The following is a 21,086-nucleotide window of genomic DNA, read 5'->3' as shown; positions in this document are numbered from 1 at the left end:
ACAACAGGCTATCACTGCATTGCAACATAAGGCTTTTCTTATCTTCCTTTGTATTCCAAATCCTACAAAGTAGAGCAAAAATAGACAAAAGAAATACATATGATATGCACACACAGCATAATCTATGTATTTAAAGAGGCAGAGTTTGTCACATAAAGGTAATCAGTGTTTTTTTAGAAAAACTGACTCAAAGAAAACCCAAATCAATTTTCAGAAGACAATGGAATGAAAAGAGCCATTACTGAACATGTCTCTGGAACTGCAGCTCGGGATATATGCTTAGGGTTAGGTGGTCAGCAGCCGAGCCGCCTGTAATCTGTGCATTCTGGAAAGCAGTAGCCTGCAAGGCTCTTCCTCCCCAGTTTAGGCTCTGCCACTGCTTTGCCCTGCCTCCCTGTGTCCAACGTCAAAATCACACACAGGCAGTAGAAAGAAAGCCCTCTGCTTCAGCAGTCATTGTGAGTAATGGCAATACACCAGGACGAAGGCAAAAGTGCCAGAGAAAGAGTGCTACCTCCAATCACTGGCAATTACGGGAGAGGCTCTCTGAATTCCACACTCAGTCCCGGGCTCCAGGAGGCAGCTGCAGTGAGGAACAGAGGCATTCTCAGGAAACCATTTTGTCTTAAGATTTCTATAGCATGCATTTTTAGCGTCTTTTTCACGAGGACTGGAAAAATACTACTCACATTTGGTTCCCTGTGAATGTCACAAATCTGTTCTCAGACTAAAGGATATCCTTTGCAAGAGAGGCTGCTAAAATCCCAAAACTGACAGTGTAATGTTTTTATTCCATTTAATTAAAAGCCTAAAACCCTAAAGGCATCCACAGTGTTCATTCTAAGAGTTATTTATCTAGATAAACTGTATATTAATGTAGGTGCAAGATGATCATTTTATCACATTTTATCAATTGCATGTGGCTACATGCCTGCATACCACAGTCTCCGCTTCCAGCAGATACTGTATTTGTACAAAAACCAAAGACAGCATTTTAATTTTTAGACCATGATTTTCAGAAATATGCACTATCACACCATATTTACACTACAGGTTATGTACCTAATTCTGCTGTGTAGAGGTATCGCCGGATAATAGTGAGATATCGAATCCATCTAAACAGGCTTAAAATGGCGAAAAGATGGATCTGTGCTTAAAGTTCTTGATAAGGAACTAAATGTATTTCGCAGCCCATACGCATTCCTGAAGGCAGAGAGTGCTTTGGCCGCCTCTGGCAGCGATGCAGCAGGTGTCCCGATCTGCATGCGATGCTGCAGTGCGCCAGAGCGCTTGAATCAGTTCCAGAACTAGGGAGCATTTATGATTGGTCCAATTGATCACTGCAGTCACTTGATATTACATAAAAGGTTGGTGTTGAAGCATATGGATTGGATAATAATCAGAGTTGTCCTGACATGATCTATTTAATAATTCAAAGAGGAAAATTTGAAAATGAGTCTGCACAAAGCTGCAGCACCCGGTGGACACTTTATTTATATCAAATGCCCTTTGTGTCGTTTGTGAGCTGTGCAGATTGCCTGTTCAATGCAGTTCTTTCTCTGAAGCATCAATATTCCAAATCACCATCAGCAAACGATCAGGCACATCACCTGTCACTATGGAAGGGTGAAACGTTCAACTTCTCTCTACACTGATGTAGCAGAAACCAACCACTAGAAAAATTTCCCTTTAGGAATGTATCCAGAATGCAACATATGGCATGTAATGGGCTCTGCAGACTTAGTCAACCTGGAAAAAAATACTTATTGATAACATTCAGATATGGTCAGAGTGTTTCTATATTTTATATACCCTTTATGCCAATTCACTTGAAAAATACAAGGGGAGAATGCGTCTGGGTTAGTGATGCTCACCTCCTCTCAAGTGAGCATGGAGTGGAGCTGTTGTAATAGCTTGTAAATAAGAGCCAGAAGTTCCTGCTTCCACAGGCTAAGCCCAAACCTATAAAAGGCTCTGAGCCTCATGGGAGAAGGGCAGGCAGGTTTTCACACTCCCACCTGGTAGCTTCCACTACCACTCGAGACCCCCATCGGCAGGTGCCCTCACTGGTCACCTTTTTGGCCCCCAAAGCATAACTGCTGTCTCTCCATCTGTGGATCACATTTCCCGCACCTGTGACATGGAAATAGTACTGCAATATATCACAGGCCTTCTTCCTGACTACTCTAACTGAAGAGATTATTCTGATGGCCCTGTGCAATACTTTAAATATATTTTGTAAAAAATAAATGATAATAATTTAAGTTATCAAAAGCAAAGCCAATCATTACTGCAAGTACAGGAAATATATTATTATTTTAGGTTATGTTTGTATACTTATATTTTTAGTCTCCAAAATTAACAATACATAATCCCCATATATATATATATATATATATATATATATATATATATATGTAAACTCACAATGCATAAGAGCAACCCTGGCAAATAAGGTTTTGACACTGTAAATAAATGCAAATCACGTGTTGCTATAGCCATATGCTGTTTTAAGTGCTAAATTTGCCTCCTAATGTTTTTCTCATTTAAAAATATCTGAAATATTTTAATCTTGGAGAAAAGCTTTAATCTTTAGTGTGTTTCCAAATCTTTTATATTTCTCCCTAATAAGAATCAATGCATGAAATGCTGACATATAACCAGCCTCAGGATGAACTAATTTCAATAGACATGGCCCATACTCCTCTGCAGCAACATCAAAAATGTACTCATCAGACACCTGGTTGTCAAAGGTAATGTTTTTCAAGGTGAAAAATCGTTTTATGAACATTTTATCTTTCTTGTAAACGAATCTAGGAAAGACAGATGAAATCAACATGTAAGGGAGTTCCTCACTGAAAACAAAACAAATTAGCTGTTAGAAAAGGATAGTAAAGGAAGATGATGAACACTCACAAAGGTCCATCTTTCTTGGCCTAAATGTTGCTGCTCTAAACTACTTACAACCTATCACTATTGTTACCTGCTGCAATCAACATTTGAGATGAGCAACCCAAGGTGGAGTGCAATTAAACATTTTCCAAAGTTATCGCCACTGGAAATAATGAATACGTATTTCTGGCTTACACATAACATGAGTAGCTTCAAAGCATCCTAAAGAGCTCCTAGATGAGGAATTGAGATCTGTGCTTGTGAATACAAACCCACAATTTCTTGCAAGTATTTCTTACCACAATGAAGCAGTTAGATTATGCTGTCCCCTCCCTCTCAAAGTTGCACTCACAGGCTTTGATTTCTCTGAAGAACACTGAGAGAATTTAATGAACAAGAAGGTTAGGGACCCATGGCATTAAATAAATTATGAAGAGCTGGGGACTGAAATCATAGGTCCTACCTTTCATTTCTAATCAAAACTTTTAACTCCTGCAAAAGAGGATGTAACCAAGTGGCACCATGAAAGCTCAAAGACAAGGGAAAGACCACAACATCCATATGCAGATGACCTTCATCCCAGGATCTCGGTTTAAATATCTCAGTGCTCACAGGAGACACAAATGGCATTCTTTCTTGATCTAGTCAATCCACACAGCACTGCTACTTTGGTCTGCATGTCTCCCAAATGAATAAAACAAAGAGCAAGAAAAGCCATGCATTAGTTTACTTACTATTTGAAATCTAATTTCATCCTGAAAAAAATTTTGGAAGTTAAGTATCATTAACCTCATTTTATTGATGATGAACTTGGAGTCTAGAAAGGTTAAATAACTTACATGGGGTCAGACCTCTGATAAAGTGGTAAAGCTGGGTTTTAAACTTTGAGCTTTAAAACCCAAGTTCAGTGACTTGTCCCCTTACTAAATTACAGATAATGAATGATAAATGAGCAATGAACATGTCAAAAACTTGGCTAATCAGTTTCCTGACTTATATAAAGGACAGTCCACTTGATTATCTGTTATCTAATAATTGATTTAAATAATGATTAATAAGTACACTTGTGTTGTCGATTGTGATTCATAGGACATAGCCCATGCCATAAAATATTAATCACAGGAATATGACGGAAGAGACGGGATTAGTCAAAGGCGTACTAAACCACCCTCCCCCAAGACAAAAGTCAACAACATGGAGATTATTTAATGAAACTGTAAAAGCTTATCTCAGGGACAGGTCTACTATCACACCCCCCGTCCCCAAAGCTGGCTTCTAAAGGTAGGAATTTAAAGGATCTCCCATGGCCCGAATAAAGACCCATCCCATTTCTTGCTGTTTCCAGGTCAATGCAATGAGAAGCAAACTGGGCAGCCCATCTGAAACCCCTTTCACTCCTCTAGAAGCCACAAGTGCAGCATCTTTAGAAGTAAATAAACTTCAATGTATTCAGTACAGCCATGCCTAGAAATGTGAACAAAATGTGCTTTTGTTAAAAGAAAAAATTGAGTGCTATTTTTTATTTATTGCAATAGATAGCTGGTTAAAGAAAAAACACTGATGAATACTTTAAAACAATGTCAAATACTGCATTACAAAGCTAATGGCAAGAGCACAGAGTTTGCAGAGAGAAGACCTGGATTCAAGTTCTGCCTTTGCCACCTGCTGTCAGTCTTCAGCAGTGACTGTCTGAATGCGGATGGTCTTATCTTTAATAAATTAATCCTTAATTAATCCTTAATTTCAGAAGATTGCTGTAAGTATTTATTAGCACAATTTGCATTAAAGCACAATATAAACTATAAATTTACTATGCAATTTAAACTATAATCAGTAGTTCCTAATTTAACATTTTCATAAACGTATTTTTGCAATTATTTTCTTCTTTAGAAATGAAATCAAGTATCCTTAAGGTCTGGAAAAACCAAGATGTCTTGTTTAAATCCACTCTCACCCCAATCTGAACTAGAACCCCTGTTATACTCACTAATTTACAGCACTCCCTAATGTCTTATTTTTAAAAATAAGGAAATAAGAAAGAAAATTATAGACTATAGGCTTAAACTGTCAAGTTCCTAGCCTGTAAGAATCCAGAGTATTTCCATATTTTTCTGCTAATCCCAGAGCCCTTCTACCCTGCTGTGCCACCTTCATTTAAATTCTCACTCATCTGGGCACAAAAGGCAGCTCTTTCATAGTTTTTTCATAGGTAATATACTGTGTCAAGTTTTCCATAAATTTGAAGGGTCCCAAAGCACTTCCCAATTTCCTCCCTGTTATTTAGTTCTACCTGCACTAAGTCTCTTCTCTCTCCCCCTATCCAGGACAACCAGCAAATCCACCCCGACCCAGCCCCAGGTACTCAATGAATGGCTGCGACCAGACTCAATGCCTTCGGTATTTTCACTCTTCCCCAACTAAGCTCATTTCAGTATTTTTCAAATAGTTATGATTCTACTCATAGGAATATTTTCTACTGTCAACTCTTAATATAAACTTTTTGTTCTTTATTATATGTATATTTAATTGTACAATTATTATATTATCTGTCCTATGAGGGACCATATGTGTTCTTTTCGTCACTGAATTTCTTGTGCTCAGACATAAATTTTTAGTATTTATTGATTGAAATTAATAAATGAGAAAGAATAGGATCTAAAAATATAGGAAAGCAGAATACAGTGCAAGTAACTAGATTTACAGTGAGTTCCAGGGACATTCTCTTTAGGTGTTTATGCTTCAGAAGTGGATTTCTCCCTATTTTCCACACTACTTACAGGAGGAAGGAGAAGAGGGGAAAGAAGAGGGGGAGGAGAGGAGAAACCAAATACTTTAATGGTCAATATTTAGATTGCATTGGATTTTTTAATGAAATGCCTATCATTTTCCTCAGAGAATTCTTAAATGGTATTTCTATTTAGTATATTTAGGGAGATAGGCAATGAACAGAGACTTCATGAGAGGTATACATTAGTGAGAAGTCACTGAAAAAAAATTTGTAAAATGCTAGAATTTCTGAAACTGTATTCAGATACTTTTATTGAGCTTCAACAAACAGGGATGCTATTTATTGGCCTGAATGTGGGAATCAATAAAATCCATTTTGGTCCCTGTTAAGTTTCAAAGAATTTCCCAATTTCTGGCTGGAATGAAATCAAAATTTGGATCAGGTGGTGTATGCTTTTTCTCTCTAGATGATAAGGAAACCTACCAAATGTCACAATAGACTTTAATATTATGGGAAGCGCATCTGCCACTTGGTCTACTTTCATTCTGATGAAATGGTTTGGGGTCAGTGCACAGTTGCAGCTCCTAAATGCAAATCACTGCGTGATCCTAGCACATGGGATTACATCAGTGCTTTTGATGAGAGGACAGAATCAATACAGAGGTCAAAAGTGCACCATTGGGAGGAGAGCTGCAATCAGGCACAGGGATTCCCCAAGCTTGCAATTCCCCTGACAGCACGTGGCAGGAGCGTCCTTAATGTACGGGGCGACCTACCGACCATGCAAAGCACTGGCTCCTGAGGGTTTATCTCGACCCACACTCATCTCTGCACCGAGTTGATTGGATTATGTTGTGAAGTTTGCCAACAAAATGCTGACATGTAAAACCAAACTTTCAGAAAATCAATACCAAATAATTGCCCAGGTCTTGCTGGAAGATAAACTGATCCTGTACATTTTGTCCCTTCAATTCTAGAGTGTAGGAAGCCAGGGAGCGAAGGGAGCTAAGCTGTTCTTATTGTGCATAATATACCTTTATGTATCAGCAGGCAGCACAAATCATTTCCTTCCCCGCTGCTCAATGCCCAATGATTCCATCTCTTCTATATTCATTTTTTGTACCAGACTGATGCCCTTAAATGCTATGCTGCTGTCAGTTCTTGAATATCCCTTACCTGGCAGCCAAAGGGAGTGCTTCGGAATGAATCTCTTGTCCCCACAGTAAATGTCTCCTGGTGGTGATATAGTTTGATAAGTTTAAGAAATAGACCACAATATCAACCACACTGTATTTTCCATAAAATTATGCCCTACAGAATGCACTTTTCAATTTATTTTTATACTGAATGGATAAGTGATGAGGTGAAACAGATACCAAAGGCTCTTTGTTATTGCCATCTTTCGGTAAAATGGTTTCTGTACCAAACAGTATTAAAAGTCAAGATATCAAGCCAATTATAAGCAGAGCATATGTGTTTGTTTATACTTCAGTGGTCAGAACTGTTCTGTTACAGAAATTGTAGCAAGAACCGTATAGTCCTTCACATTCTTACTTTCCCCTCCCCCATTAAAAAAAAGATTTATTTTTGGGGGTCATAGCTGTGTGTCTTCTATATTATTGGTTCCAAAATGTGATTTCAAGCTTAGACAACAAAGCAATGACCTAGGCAAAAGGCAGTTCAGTTGCCAAATATATGAACTCATAATTTCTACTCCATACTGTCTTTTTTATTATTGTGTAAAGAAAAATAGGTAGCTGAAAATATTTCAACAAAAATAAACAGGCATGCTCACTCAAACTCTTTGGATGCTAAATTCCCACCAACCTTGTTCATCTCAAAGATATTGTATTCCCATTTATAGGAAAATCTGCCAGATAATATAATTTGGAGAGGTAGACAGAACAGAGAGGAAAGCAAGGGATAAAAAGAAACTATGTCAAGGTACTTTAGCATGAAATTGGTTTGAACAGGAGAAAAAAGAGGAGAGATTTTATAATAACTGATGCTGGAATGCATATTTGCCTCCTTAGAAATATATTAATTTTACATGATTGCTCCTTTGCACTTTATGACAGAAAGAAAGACCCTGTTAACATTATTCCAGCTTCATAGTCCAGCTTCATCTTTAATCACATTAATTCAGTAACATGTTGTAATTGGAAGATGAAAGAATAGTGCTTATTTACATAAATATAAACGATAAATGAGTCATTCCTGAATTGAACCAAATCAATACACACTGCATTGTCATGTTGACCTCACTAGTATTGAGGTCAATAAATGTGTGAATCCTGAGAATAATATCCCATCAAAACCAGAGGCAAATCTCCAAGTCTCCAGGGATGTTTCCGTCACTCCTTTATCCACTAGTCTGAGGCGAGCTGATGAATATGTGACAGTGTCAGATAGATGGAATGCAATATTTGGAACAGAGAAAAAAAGACCTGCCATAGGGGCCCACTAGCTGATATCTAGCACACACTGTTGGCTGCAACTGGGAAGGGTTAGTTAGCATGCTCTTACTCACCAAGTAAGTGAACCACAGAATGGTGTGTTCACACTGACGTTTCAGCTTAGCATCCTGACTTGAAGATCAAGAATATAATTTATTAGCAATTGGAAATCTGGCATAGTCATGCCATATTTACAGCAACCCACTAGAATTTCCTGTTTTGTCACCCATTTGTGCCAGGTTAATCTTCACCCATAATTGTGAAGATTATGTTTCTTGTTCTTATTAACAACTCTTGATGAATGCAATTACTTAACATTATCTAGAATTGCCTTAAGAAATGGGACCAGTTTAAGATTATAGAAAAGGGAAAAAACACCCTGCAGCTTATTGAAAAAAGAAAGGCAAGATTGCTCTTATATAACTAAATTAAGATTATGCGTATACAGCAACTCCTAAATTACTATCAAAATGATGCTATCCCCCAATATCCAAATATCAGAGTAAAATAAAATCAATAAGTACTTATTGACTATTTACAAATTCAGGCTATTCATTAGAATGGAGTTTCAGGACCATTTACTCTCTGAAGGCAATTTATCATCTGATGGAAGATTAACAAAATGAGAAGGCTGAGAGAGATTAAAAAAATGAGAAAACACCCCCCCAAAAGGATAATGTATAAGACAAGACTGTTTGTCTATCTTATCCCTTAAGCAACTTGAAACAGAGTTCACTTTTGAAAGCTAAAATATTATCCAAGTTAAGAAAAAAAATAGCCTCTATTTCTAACTATGTGGAAACTAAGACCTAAAGGTCAATTTAAAAAGAAGATAGGATGTGAAAGAGTTTACAGAGAAAGTATTTTAGATTCAATTTTTTAAAATATACACTTTGAAAACACTATATACTTAACATATTAAAGAATTATTATTAATATTAGGTATAATATTGAAATTATGGCTGGTTTATTTTTGATTACACATTAAAATCTCAGATAGAAATAGTATGTCTGGAATTTGCTTTAAAACAATCCAGACAGAGAGAGAAGTGAGGGGCGCTGTCTGTGAAACAAGATTAACCATGAGTTGATAACAGTTAAAAGTGTTGATAGAGCCATGGAGAAGGTTTATGATATTCCTCTCTACTTCCGTACATGCTTGAAATTTTGTGTGATATTTATATGTATATAAATAAGTATATCGACACGTATTTTAAATACATACAAATTGTAAGTAGATGTGCCCCTGTATACATAGATAAGTTTCTATGTATATCTACATATACATGTAAATTCAAATGTGTATAACACATGTTCATATTAGTTAGACTACCAAGTAAGTTTATCTCCACCCAGCACTGAACACTGGTTCTCCAGTTTATTTGTTTTTTGACAGAAACTTTACTTCCTTTCATTCTTGCTTGTAGAGTTAATTTACTGTACATCCACTCTAAGTCAGGCCTGTGCTAGGTTTTGAAGACACAGTGATCACTGACAAGGTTTCTGCCTTCATGAAGTTTTCATTCTGGAGGAGACACTCATTTTTCAAGCACACAAGTAATAAGCAAGAGAACTACAGATTGTGATCAATATTCTGAGGAAAACAAACAGAGGTGGAAACTTGAGAAAGCCACTTGAAAGAAGGTGGTCGGAGAGTTCATCTTCATGAAGGTGACACTGGAGCCAAATTCTAAATGATGAGAATGGGCCAACCACACAAATGTTGGAAAATATTTACAACAGCGGGATTAGCTCAAGCAATGATCTTAAGATGGGAATAAGCATGGCATATTTAAACAACCAAAGAAGGTCAGTTTGGTTGAAACATAGAGCTGACAGCATGGGTGGGGAATGAGAAAAATATAAGCTTTGTTGTTAAAAGTGTGTATCATTGAATAACGTATATCCTTTATATAAATGGATATATAGACCCAAAAACTCCTCACTCAGAGAGAGAGCCACAATGACCATATTATTCTTTCCATCCTTTCCTTTCACATTTTTGGATAACATAATGCAAATATATGTTATCCAAACACACACACACACACACAAATTTTAATCTCATTTATTTCACTTAACAATACAGTGTGCATAGTTCTCCATCTCAACTATTTATTATACATTGCATTGTGTGGGCAATATATTTAATCCATTTTTCAACATTTGGCATGTAGATTATTTCTGGGGGGTTTTCCACTATTATCCATAACACAAGATGAATACTTTCAAAAAGTTTTGTGTAAATCTTTAATGATACAATTCTTAAACCAGAATGCCCTAGCCAAATATCATGCACACTGTTCAAGGCAAGGTGCTTACTTTTCTTGGAAGAAATATACATCAAAAGAAAGGAAATTGTTCTCACATTCCAGAAAACTAATTTCTGTTTTATTTCAATTCTAGACCTTCAAACATCTGCTTGCTGGCTTAAATCTTTGCATAGTAATAATTCCCCCCCAGGATGGCACTGAGGTAAAAACTGACATGGACGGATCTTAATAAAATGTACTTAATTCATCCTTCACATGCAGAAAGGAAAGAAAAGAAAAAGAGGTGAGGGGTAGAGAACAAGGTGTTTATTTTTCTCTTTTTTACTTGGGGACCATATTTAACTTATGTGATAAAGCCTAAATTAACTTAGAGTCCAACAAAGTTGGAAGAAAACTTAAGAGTTTTTTTGTTTAGATTCTTCTCTATTCAATGGAATTTGTCATTGTCCTAGTTAAATACAATACTGTGAAATGAACACAACTTTATTTCCCAGGATCTGAATATTGTATATCAGTTGGTACTGCATATAATTGGAAACTTTTTCTTCATCTTGTCTTCAAAAAGTGAAAAATTAATTTGTTGTTATTACTACTACTGTTTTACTGGTTTGTCTTCAGTTTTCTCCTAATAATTTCATTTTCTCAAGTTTTGTATTCCTGGGTCTACAGACCTCATACCCTAAGCTTACTGTCTCTACTGTTTTAGAATTCTTTCTAAAGGTAATCCTTTGTTCTTCTCACCTTTCTTGTTTCTTTGTTTTGTTTTGTTTTGTTTTGTTTTGCCTTTTTTTTTGCAGCTTCTCTCTTGTCTTACTTGCAGTAAGTGGATATTTTCCTGGCCCCGCTCTTCTGGAAGGGTAGAGTAAATATGAAGCTGGGCAGGAAGAGAGTGCTCCATCCATTCTCAAGATGTGTTCTTGACTCTAGAACTTGCTCAGAGAAACTTGCTTTTACTCACTATGGGTGAAGCAGCCCCAGTATCCACTTAAAAGCCAGGAACACAGTGACTCTTAAAACAAAATGCAGCATTTTGTTAGGACCAAACCATTTTAGTGTTTGTCCTTTGAAACAAAGTCAATTGAACTTCTCAGGCAGGGACTGAGGATTTAGTCATGTATTTACAAAGCCCCCACTCTAAATAGAATGTGAGGGCGGAGGTGGGGAGGGCTGCCTTAGCGTGCCGGTAGCTCTGCACTCAGGGTACTGAAAAGGCACCGGATCCAGGGCCTGGTCTCTGCTGCAAACCTGCCAGAGGGCTGGATGTGAGTCACTGCTTTGTGCACTACACCCAGTGGAATCAGCTTGCCCAGAAATGCTACGACAAAGGTGAAGCAGGTGGCCATGGAGAAGGTGAGGAGGAGGTTCATGCTCGCAACTACAAGGACCAGCAAGCCCGACCTGCAAGTGTACCTGCCTTGGAGTGGAGATGGCTCCACCCACCCAAGCGAACCAGACTGTGAGGAGTCCAGAGAAAGCATTAGTAGTGGTGGCTAGAAGCCAGAGCCTTCTCGCCGTCAGCTCTTCTGTGTAGAATAGGAGACAAACAGCAGAGAGGTCACATCAGTCACCATGTATCAGGACAACCATCCAAGAAGGGTGAGTGAGGAGCTGTCAGCACACAGGCCTCTGGATCCATCCATGCTAGAGGCCCTCCAGATGCACTTCAAGGAGGAGATTGAAAAATACCACAGCTGAAATGCACCAGACTGAAGGCATTCCCTCCCAACCAGAGTCACTGCCCAGGGAGCTCACCCCTAGACTGGGGATGCCAGGAACAGTCTGGGCTGCCCACAAATACGCACACAGCCCAGAGCTGCTAGAAAAGGACTTTGCAGGGACTATATCTGACCACTTCCCTTGAAGCCAATCTTTCTTGAAAATTAGCCTATTTGACCAGCCTCATTTGGTCTTCTTGAGAATTTTGTTTGGCTAATGTGGTGTTCCAGAAGCAATGACTTCCAGGAGAGTGAAGGTTTATGAGAGGTTAGCAAACAGAGTGCTGCCTTCTCACTGAGTTCATACACCCTGGGACTCCTGGCCACTGCTACTCCACTCAGCTCCATCCGCCACTTTTGTTTCTTTCTGCTGTTCTTCTGCTCACTTTATTTCATATTTTCCTCGATCTTTTTTTTCACCTCTCTTCCTTTATTCTTTCCTTCATCGTTTTGTCCCAGAGTCCATCAGTTCCATTCTGCCCCCCACTGTGGCTGTGCACCCCCAGCTGCTCAGGACTTAGGAGATGTGGGATCTTAGGGGTCTACCCTTCTGACAAGCTCCCCCAGTAATCCTGATATCAGTACAGTGAGAGATGTTCATTTCAAGGCCAACTTGCAAGCATGTCTCCCTCCCCTTCCTTGGCTTTTCAAGTTTCTGTCAGGCCCCACTGCTTCTCACGGTCTAGATAAGGAGACTTAGGAAGACGATGCCAAAACTAAATTTCAAAGATTTCTTGCAGCAAAACTTGTCTTGGTTAAGGCTATGGAATCCTAGCTGTGAACCTCATCCTCAAAGGGGAATTATCAAAATGTGCTTGAAAGTGCCCCTCCAAATGTGATTTAACAGTCTTAAACTGTTAAACAGAAAATCAATAGCAATAATTGCCTGTTTGAAACCCTACTTGCAAAGACAAAAAGGCACAACACCACAGAGGAGGTGAAATGAACCTGTCTTGTCTGCTCTTCCTCTGTCTCATTCTTTCTCCTTTCCTGTCTCCCAACGGATCCTTGGAATAAAGATCCCAGGAAGATCAGAACTTTCAACTAAGCAAACATTTTTCCTAGTGCAAGGTTAAGCTAAGTTCTGAGAAACCCACAAGGCACCCTGTTCCAAGCCACTTCAGTTTTCCAGCACATTAACCTAACGTCGGCAACTTGAAATTGGGGGGTTACATTGCGCATGAGCACTGAAACTTCTTGAAACCAACATCTCCTTGCCCCAGGGGGCTTGTTCCCATCAGGGTTTCAAGATCAGTCTAGCTGGTCCATCTCAGCAGCTTTCTTAGAGGATACCTGAGGACACTCTTAAAGTACATTATTAAAATGCAGCTAGCCACCAGCTACAGTGACAGAGGAACGCTGGGAACATGAGTAAAGGGGATAACTTAGAAGGACCTGCTTGCAAAGGAACCAGAGTGCTCCTGACCCACAGAGATGGCCAAAGCTTAAAAGGAAGCCTTAACCTTGCCCATCGTGGGCTCAGTTCTGCTTTAAAGGAGAAAGTCTGCCTTCTATTTGTGCAGCTGGACTCCCAAGTGCCTTTTGACCTATAATGTTAACTACCCTCCAGAGCTTCCTGGGTCAAAGAGGCTGTGCCATCATCCCAATCTCCCTGCAGCTCAGAAGACCAGTTAGTTTAGTCTTCCAGCTCTTCAACCAATTTTCTGACTTGGTCATAGGCTCTCGCTGGAACTCTTGGGCTTCCCAGTCTGGAAATGCCTTGGGGCCCATCCTCTCACAGCTGAATGGCTTGCTTCCTGGATTTATTATAGAATTTAGAAACAAGACCAGATGAGGAGATTAGAGACAAATTTTAGCCTCCACTGCTGTTTTGTGAGAAGGGAAGTATGTACCTATTGTCTTTGTGTGCTTGTCACGTAATTCTTATATTCAGCCATAGGCACCCACCCCAAATCTCCCCGGTGATTGGAGTGATGCTAGAAATGAAAACCTGAGTAAATCCTCCCCGGCCTTCTCACCGCCACCAGAATGACAGACTGACTGTGCTGGATATGTTGCAACACTGAATGTATAAAAACCATATAGTCTTCTGTTTTCTCATTTCAGTGTTTCTGCTATGTGGGTGAAAATAAAGTGAAGTATGCAAAGTAGTTAAAAATACTGGAAGGAAGTTACTTTTCAAAACAGTATTCTTTCTAACCAATAAATATTGTTCTCACAGCAATAAAGACAAAAAACAGTGAGTTCCTCAATGCTGTATTTTATTGATTCTTCTTTCCCCATCCCACTGAAAAGGGCCAGGCAGAAAGGTATGCTAGAAATATTTGTTGAATAGGTGATTTAAAAAATAAATGAATGAGTAGAATTTTTGGCACTATTCATAGTATTTATAAGGTATAAAGACTGATTTTCAAATTTGTGGTTTCAGACAGAATTATGGTATGTAAAAACTGCCTGAGTCTCCTTCTGTCCCAGTGAGCTCTGACTCATTGATCCATAAAGGCCCCCCAATTATCTTTATTTTGAACTGTTTAAATGCAAAGGCCTATGCTTATTTGTTAGTGACTATCTAAATTTCTCTATAAAAATATGAATCATTGTTATACAGAACACGTTTACAATTGCTGCCTTACTACTTCAACAATCTACTTTGAAATCCAAAAACAGTTTCTCAAATATAATATGCCATAAACCATTTGACCTATTAAGCATTAAATAACTCAACTTTCTTATTTTTCAAGTTGAAATTTTTTGACTAAATTAGATAGAAGCATTCTGTATTATTTTTTTCTCAAAATATTAGGTCATATGCCAAATGAGAATGAAAATAAATAATCTAGCTTGCTTTTGGAATTATTTTTACACACTTTTAAGAACAGTCTAATAATTCTACCTTTTGTTAGGTAGAAATTTTTATTTGACTCAAGGGGATGCCTTCTGCACATTAGAAAGGTTTAGTTTGGTTTATTTTTGTAGGTCCTTCTTTCCACTGAGTATCTGTTCACATGCAGGAACATAGTCTCTTGTCTATTTACAGCAACCTATTCATTTCTCTACCTCCACCCGGCTCACTTTTTAAGAAGTGCCCTCACACCTCCAATAAGCCTTTGCTTAGAGTTGAGTCTGATATTTCCTTCTCCCAGAAATTTTTGTTCTGGACACAAGTCTCTATTTCCCAACTACAAAAGCTTACTTTCATTTGCCATTCAGAGGAGCATGTCTCTGTGCCCCCATTTTAAACATTATGAGAACAAGAAATGCCATCTCATCTTTAATTCACATTTTAGAATTTCAAGGCCCAAAAATGAAGGCTACAACAGGGTATATAGGAGTATATTATCATTCTTTGTAGTTGCGGGAACAACTTTATTATGTTTATAAATGTGACTAAAATTTGAAGCTTGCCTTTCTATTTTTTTCCATAGTTAGCAGAAGATAATAGATTTACAGTTCAATTATACCACCCTCACCAGGAATGTTCACAATTCTAAATCTTAGTGAAATCTTATTCAACCTGTGCAGTCCAGCTCACCATGAGAGATGTGTTAGTCACTGATTGCTTGTACTGTCAAAGAGCTCATTTGTCAGTTTAGCCATCTTGATATCCTTGCTTCTTTCTCAGGATGACTGAATCCCATATGAGCATGCTCCTCCCCCCTTCTTCCAATCCATGTGGTTCTGCTGGAACCCATCACATTCCTTCGGCAGTTTGTGACACAGTCCTGAGTAATCAGAGTGTTCCATTCCTGGGCCTCTGTGGTTGATTCAGGAAGGGGCACCAGGTCTAAACCAGGCCAACATGAATCATTTCAGGAACTTTTATTGGAACTCTTGGGAAAGATGAGTGCTTTCCAATAGGATTGCTAAATTGAGGATGATAACCTTCTGCAGCTGCTGAGGGTGATGAAGAGAGCCAGCTAGATAAAAAAGCTAAGACAAAGGTAAAACAAACTGAGACAGAGACAGAGAGAACAGAAACTGACTGCTTAGCAGCCCCGATACTGTGGCATTTACTGGCAATCATCATTAGTGTTATTCGTTGGCAGGTCCATGTTATGCGCTGCACTGTGAGTTCCCTGAGTATCACTAATGCTCAACAGGGTTTTAAACTTGGTTTTCTTTTCACATTTTTCTCAACTATCAATCATAACACACACACGTGAAATGATTTGATGTCCATTTTTTTCAATTCATCTTTGATGGGTGATGTTTAATTTTATGTCTTAACTTGACTGGATTATGGGATGTCCAGATATTTGGCTAAACATTATTTCTGGGTGTATCTGTGACAATGTCTTGAAATGAAATTATCCCTGGAATCAGTAGATGCAGTAAGCAGTTTTCCCTCCCCAATGCTGGTGGGCATCAACCAGTCTGCTTAGGCCCAAATAGAACAAAAAGGCAGAAGAAAGAAGAATCCATGCCTTCCTGCCTGTTGGCTTGATTTCGCACATTGGTCTTTTCTTGCTTGACACTATTGGTTCTCAGGCCTTTGGGCATGGACTGACTGAGTTACACCACTGGCTTTCCTGGGTCTCCAGCTCGTAGGTGGCACATCATGGGATCTCTCAGCTTCCATCATAAAGTAAGCCAATTCCTTAAAATAAATTGATATATATAGACTTATAAATAGATCTATATATATATATATATAGACCTATATACACCTATAGATATCTATATATAAAGATGTGTGTGTGTGTGTGTGTGTGTGTATATACACACACCTTGTTGGTTCTGTTTCTCTGGAGAACCCTAATACAAGTTTTATATAACTAATGCCATTCTGGAAGCAGACAAATGAAATTAATTCATTACATACAATAGATGCCTAAGGACATTCAAGGTTAATTTTCTTATAGACCTTCCCCTCAAAAAGGTGTTAAATTTTTTGCTGTGATTTCTAATGATTTTTATATTTTCATACGTAAAAATTGTCATTTCTTCCTACATCACCCAGATCTTCTTTCTATACTCTGAGCCCCAATAAATTGGCCTTCAAGCACTACATATGCAGATGTGAGGTTACCATATGTTTCCCCAGAGGCAATCCTCTCCCTGGTTTTCCCTGCAGTCAATGTCACCAGAAAACGACAGTCATTGTAGACTACCTCCTCCTTCCATAAACCTCAAGAGTTCTCATTCTTATAGATTCTAATCCCCAAATGTTTCTTTAATCTATACTTCCAACTCAATCTCCATTGCCATGGCCTGAATTGGGCTCATTATTTCATATCCAGACTATTTCAAAATGCCCTCCATTTCTCCTGCTGCCAGCCTCTGTTCCTTCATACCCATACCTCATAGCCATGCCAAGACCTTTTATCTAAAATACAACTCTTAATATGTTTTTCCTGTCTCCCCTACTCTGTCAAAGCCAGAGAGTTAGGATTCAAACCAGGTTTGCCTGTTCCAAAGCCTATCATCCTCTACATGCCATAGTGTATTCCCTGAGTTCATCAAGAGCAAGAGTTTTCAAACATTTTTTTTTAGCTATGCAGTCCTTAGTTTAAAAAAATCGGTAAGTTAAAAATGGAAAATATCAACTGGAGTTATTTTAGTTAAAAATGGGGAAAAAGTACCTAGGAACCATGCAAATAGCATCTTGCACCCTCAACTCTCCACAGTATTTTTGCAAATCACAGTCCCATTTTGCAGATGAACAAACAAGGCCTATCGAGATTCAATGCCTTTCCCTGTAACCATCATTCCCACCTGTGATTCAGTTCTCTTCCCATTCTGCCCTGTTGAAAGATAACATGTAAACTATTATTTTGAAAGTCTTGTATCATATATATGTTCATGAACACGGCGAACTAATAATTTTTAAATTGAAACTGCTGAAAACCTTTTAATAAAGCATATAATTCTTTGGTGATGTCAAATCGTCATCCTTTGGATTCATCCTTTGTATTCACCCTTTTGGGAAGTTTTGTTAGCACTTATTAAATTTTCTTGTCACTAGATTTCATTATCACTTGGTCTACCTAGAGCTTGCCCTATGTTGCAGTCCTCTGTGACAGCCTGCTTATTTGTGATGAGCTCATTTGGCCTCTGGTTATATTACTTCTTATGGATAAGTATCCTGGAAAAAAGGAGAATTGATTAATGGCCTTTACCTGTAAATCTCCTTTGGATATTTATGATTTTGTATTGAGAAAAATTGACCTATAAAATTATATTAGTTTCAGGTGTACAACATAAGTATTCGATATTTATGTATACTGTGAAATGGTCACCACAGTAAGTCAATAATTGTGTTAATTTTAATGGTTTCCCAGACCTTTTTCTAAATTCAACTAATTTTTAAACTTTTATTGAACTTATTGGGATTGCATCAGTTAATAAAGTTATATAGGTTTCAGGTGCACAATTCTATCACACAATATATCATCTGTATATTGTATAGTGTGTTCACCACCCCAAGACTACTTCCATCACTATCTATTGTTCCTATACCCTCTTCTTCCTCCCCTCTGCCCCTTTCTCTCTGGTAATCACCACTCTGTTGTCTATGTCTGTAAAAGTTTTTTTTCTTCACTTAATCCCTTTACCTTTTTTAACTCAGCTCCCCAGCCCTCTATCCCTGATAGCTGTCAAATTATTGTCTGTATCTATGAGTCTATTTTTATCTTGTTTGTTAGTTTCTTTTGTTCATTAGATGCCACATATGAGTAAATCACATGGTATTTGTCTTTCTCTGACTGGCTTATTTCACTCAGCATAAGGATCTCCAGGTCTTGATATGGACTATGTGTGTGTAGATGGATAGATAGATCCCCTACCTTTTCTCCCCAAATCCCCAAATTCAGTTTATATGCATATTTTCCTGCATTTAAAATAATATCCCTGTTCAGTAAAGGATAATAGTGTAGTTTGAGATATATAACATATATGCCAGACAGCTGTGGTTTGTATGGAGGACCAAGGAAAGAAAAACAAGCTCCCAGAACACAGGACCCATGACAAAAAATGAGGAAACGAGGACTGTAGACTGGGAAAATTAGGGAGAGGCTGCTTAGGAGGCAGGGATGGTGTCAAGGAACTTCGAATCCAGGGTCAGAGAGCAAATGGGAAAGAACCCAGAGTGCGGGGCTAGATTATGATAAATATGTGAGAAGACAACCTTGGCAATGAGGATGTGATTGAAACATGTCTCTGATGTGTAGCATTTCTGCATCACCAGCATAGGTTTGGGCCAGCGTAAATGGCTACACATTTGTCTCATCTTCCTTACTCCTCCACTTCCAACCTGCTGACTCTGTGGGCTGAATCAGATAGGACCGACCACTCACTCAAACTTGCTTTGACTGCAAAGTCACAACATTCTTAGGTAAAATAATCATTTCAGCTAGAAATGTAATCTCATGTCTAGATGTGACTCTCAAATAGTCTTTAATTAAAATGATGTTTCATTCTAATCCTGGATTTTGAAGATATTTTAGTGGGTTTTTCTCACAAAAAGAACAACTGGACAAATTTTTTTCAGTTCCTACCAAAAACATTACATATAACAGTATTTTTCTAAAATATAAAATACCCATCTTACTTTTTGAATAGTGAAGTAGAAGACATTTGTTATACATTTTCTCCATTACCAATATTAACTACAATACCCTGGAGTTAACATAGAGGAGGTGCTATGATAAACAATTCAAACACTTTTTTGCTCTGTGTCTTTGGTGTAAGCACCAAGCCACAATGCCTGAGAGCCAGTCATCACACCAATTCCAAACATTTTGTGATTACCCTTAATAATATACTGTCCCATATTTCCTATACAGTGCTTGCTGTTGGACCCAGAATTAAACTAAAAACCCATTGAAGGAAAGACAACCCTTGAGTGTTTGCATAGCCCAGGAAGTCAATATATACTTCTTGAATCAAAATTTAAATTAATTTGCCTTTTTTTCAAGACCTAACAAAATCAAATGAGAGAGAAATCCAAGCTATAATTTAATCCAAGAGGAAATCTTAAGCTTTTTTAAACCAACAAAAAGAGCATTTCATAAAGAGGCTTGGTACTAATTATATTTTGCTGACATATGCCAATTATATTCAGCAATATTGTTCTCCCAGCCGGTTGGGTCACGTAACAGCCTGAGAGAACAATGATGCTGAATTAACAAATGCAGTGAAAGCTTTCAAGAATCTCTTACTCAATTAGATGCTGACAAATTTACCTGTAAATCATAAAAATTTTATGAAATTTAAATAGTTTCATGAAGTGCATGTACTTCACACAGTTAACACAATTGCTCTGAGATATGGAGTCCATTTCTATACTTTTATAATGTTCCTTCCTTATATTTAAGTGACTTAGTAACCATGGGGTTTTCTTTTTTAGCCATTTCATCATGTGATGTATGTATTAAGTTGTCCCTACCAGACATTCAAAAGTAATATAGAAAATATTATTCAACAATTCAATGGCTTCCCAGTGATGCCTAGTTGTTTTATGATTATGGACAAATCATTTAACCTTCAGAAGACTAGTTGTGTTACATGCAGAAGCAAAGATTAACCACAAATACCAAAATTAAGCAAAAAGATAAATGTTTTTAAGGATTCATGACTAATAGTAATATTAATACTCTCGTTGAGGTACCAGGACTGAGCCCGACCATATGCATTACAGTTTCATTAGGAATGCAATGCTTAAATTTATAAAACAATTGCTTTTTATTAAATGATTCTTTTTTAAAAAATAAGAGAATGTTTCCATAGCCATTGCATAGACAGAAAAGTTGAGGCACAGAGCTGGGATTGCATGACAGAAGTATCACATAGAAAGTCCCACAGAGATGGAAATGGACTCCAAGAGCTTCTTTGGACTCCATACTGATCACTCTCCCTCAGTAGGGAGTTCAAAGTTTGTTCAAATGTTGAGAACACACAGCGACAAAAATCTTAAGGAATATAAGATCAGAATCCTGTATACCTATATCTTACGCCTTTGGTTGACTGATTTAATATTTCTCCACCTCTCTCTCTCTCTCTCTCTCTCTCTCTCTCTCTCTGTAAGTAGTTATATAATACACATATAAATGACAAACTTCTT

General features: G+C 37.9%; 1 pseudogene; it reads left to right on the top strand.

Moving 5' to 3' along the window:
• Window positions 1-465: 465 nt before the first annotated feature.
• Window positions 466-12,044, top strand: LOC114514811 (annotated as a pseudogene).
• The last annotated feature ends 9,042 nt before the right edge of the window (window positions 12,045-21,086 follow it).

The sequence above is a fragment of the Phyllostomus discolor genome, chromosome 7 (genome assembly GCF_004126475.2).
Source record: "Phyllostomus discolor isolate MPI-MPIP mPhyDis1 chromosome 7, mPhyDis1.pri.v3, whole genome shotgun sequence".
In the NCBI taxonomy this organism is placed as follows: domain Eukaryota; kingdom Metazoa; phylum Chordata; class Mammalia; order Chiroptera; family Phyllostomidae; genus Phyllostomus; species Phyllostomus discolor.
The sequence above is the reverse complement of the archived record's forward strand: the minus strand, read 5'-3'. Positions and strand labels throughout refer to the sequence as shown.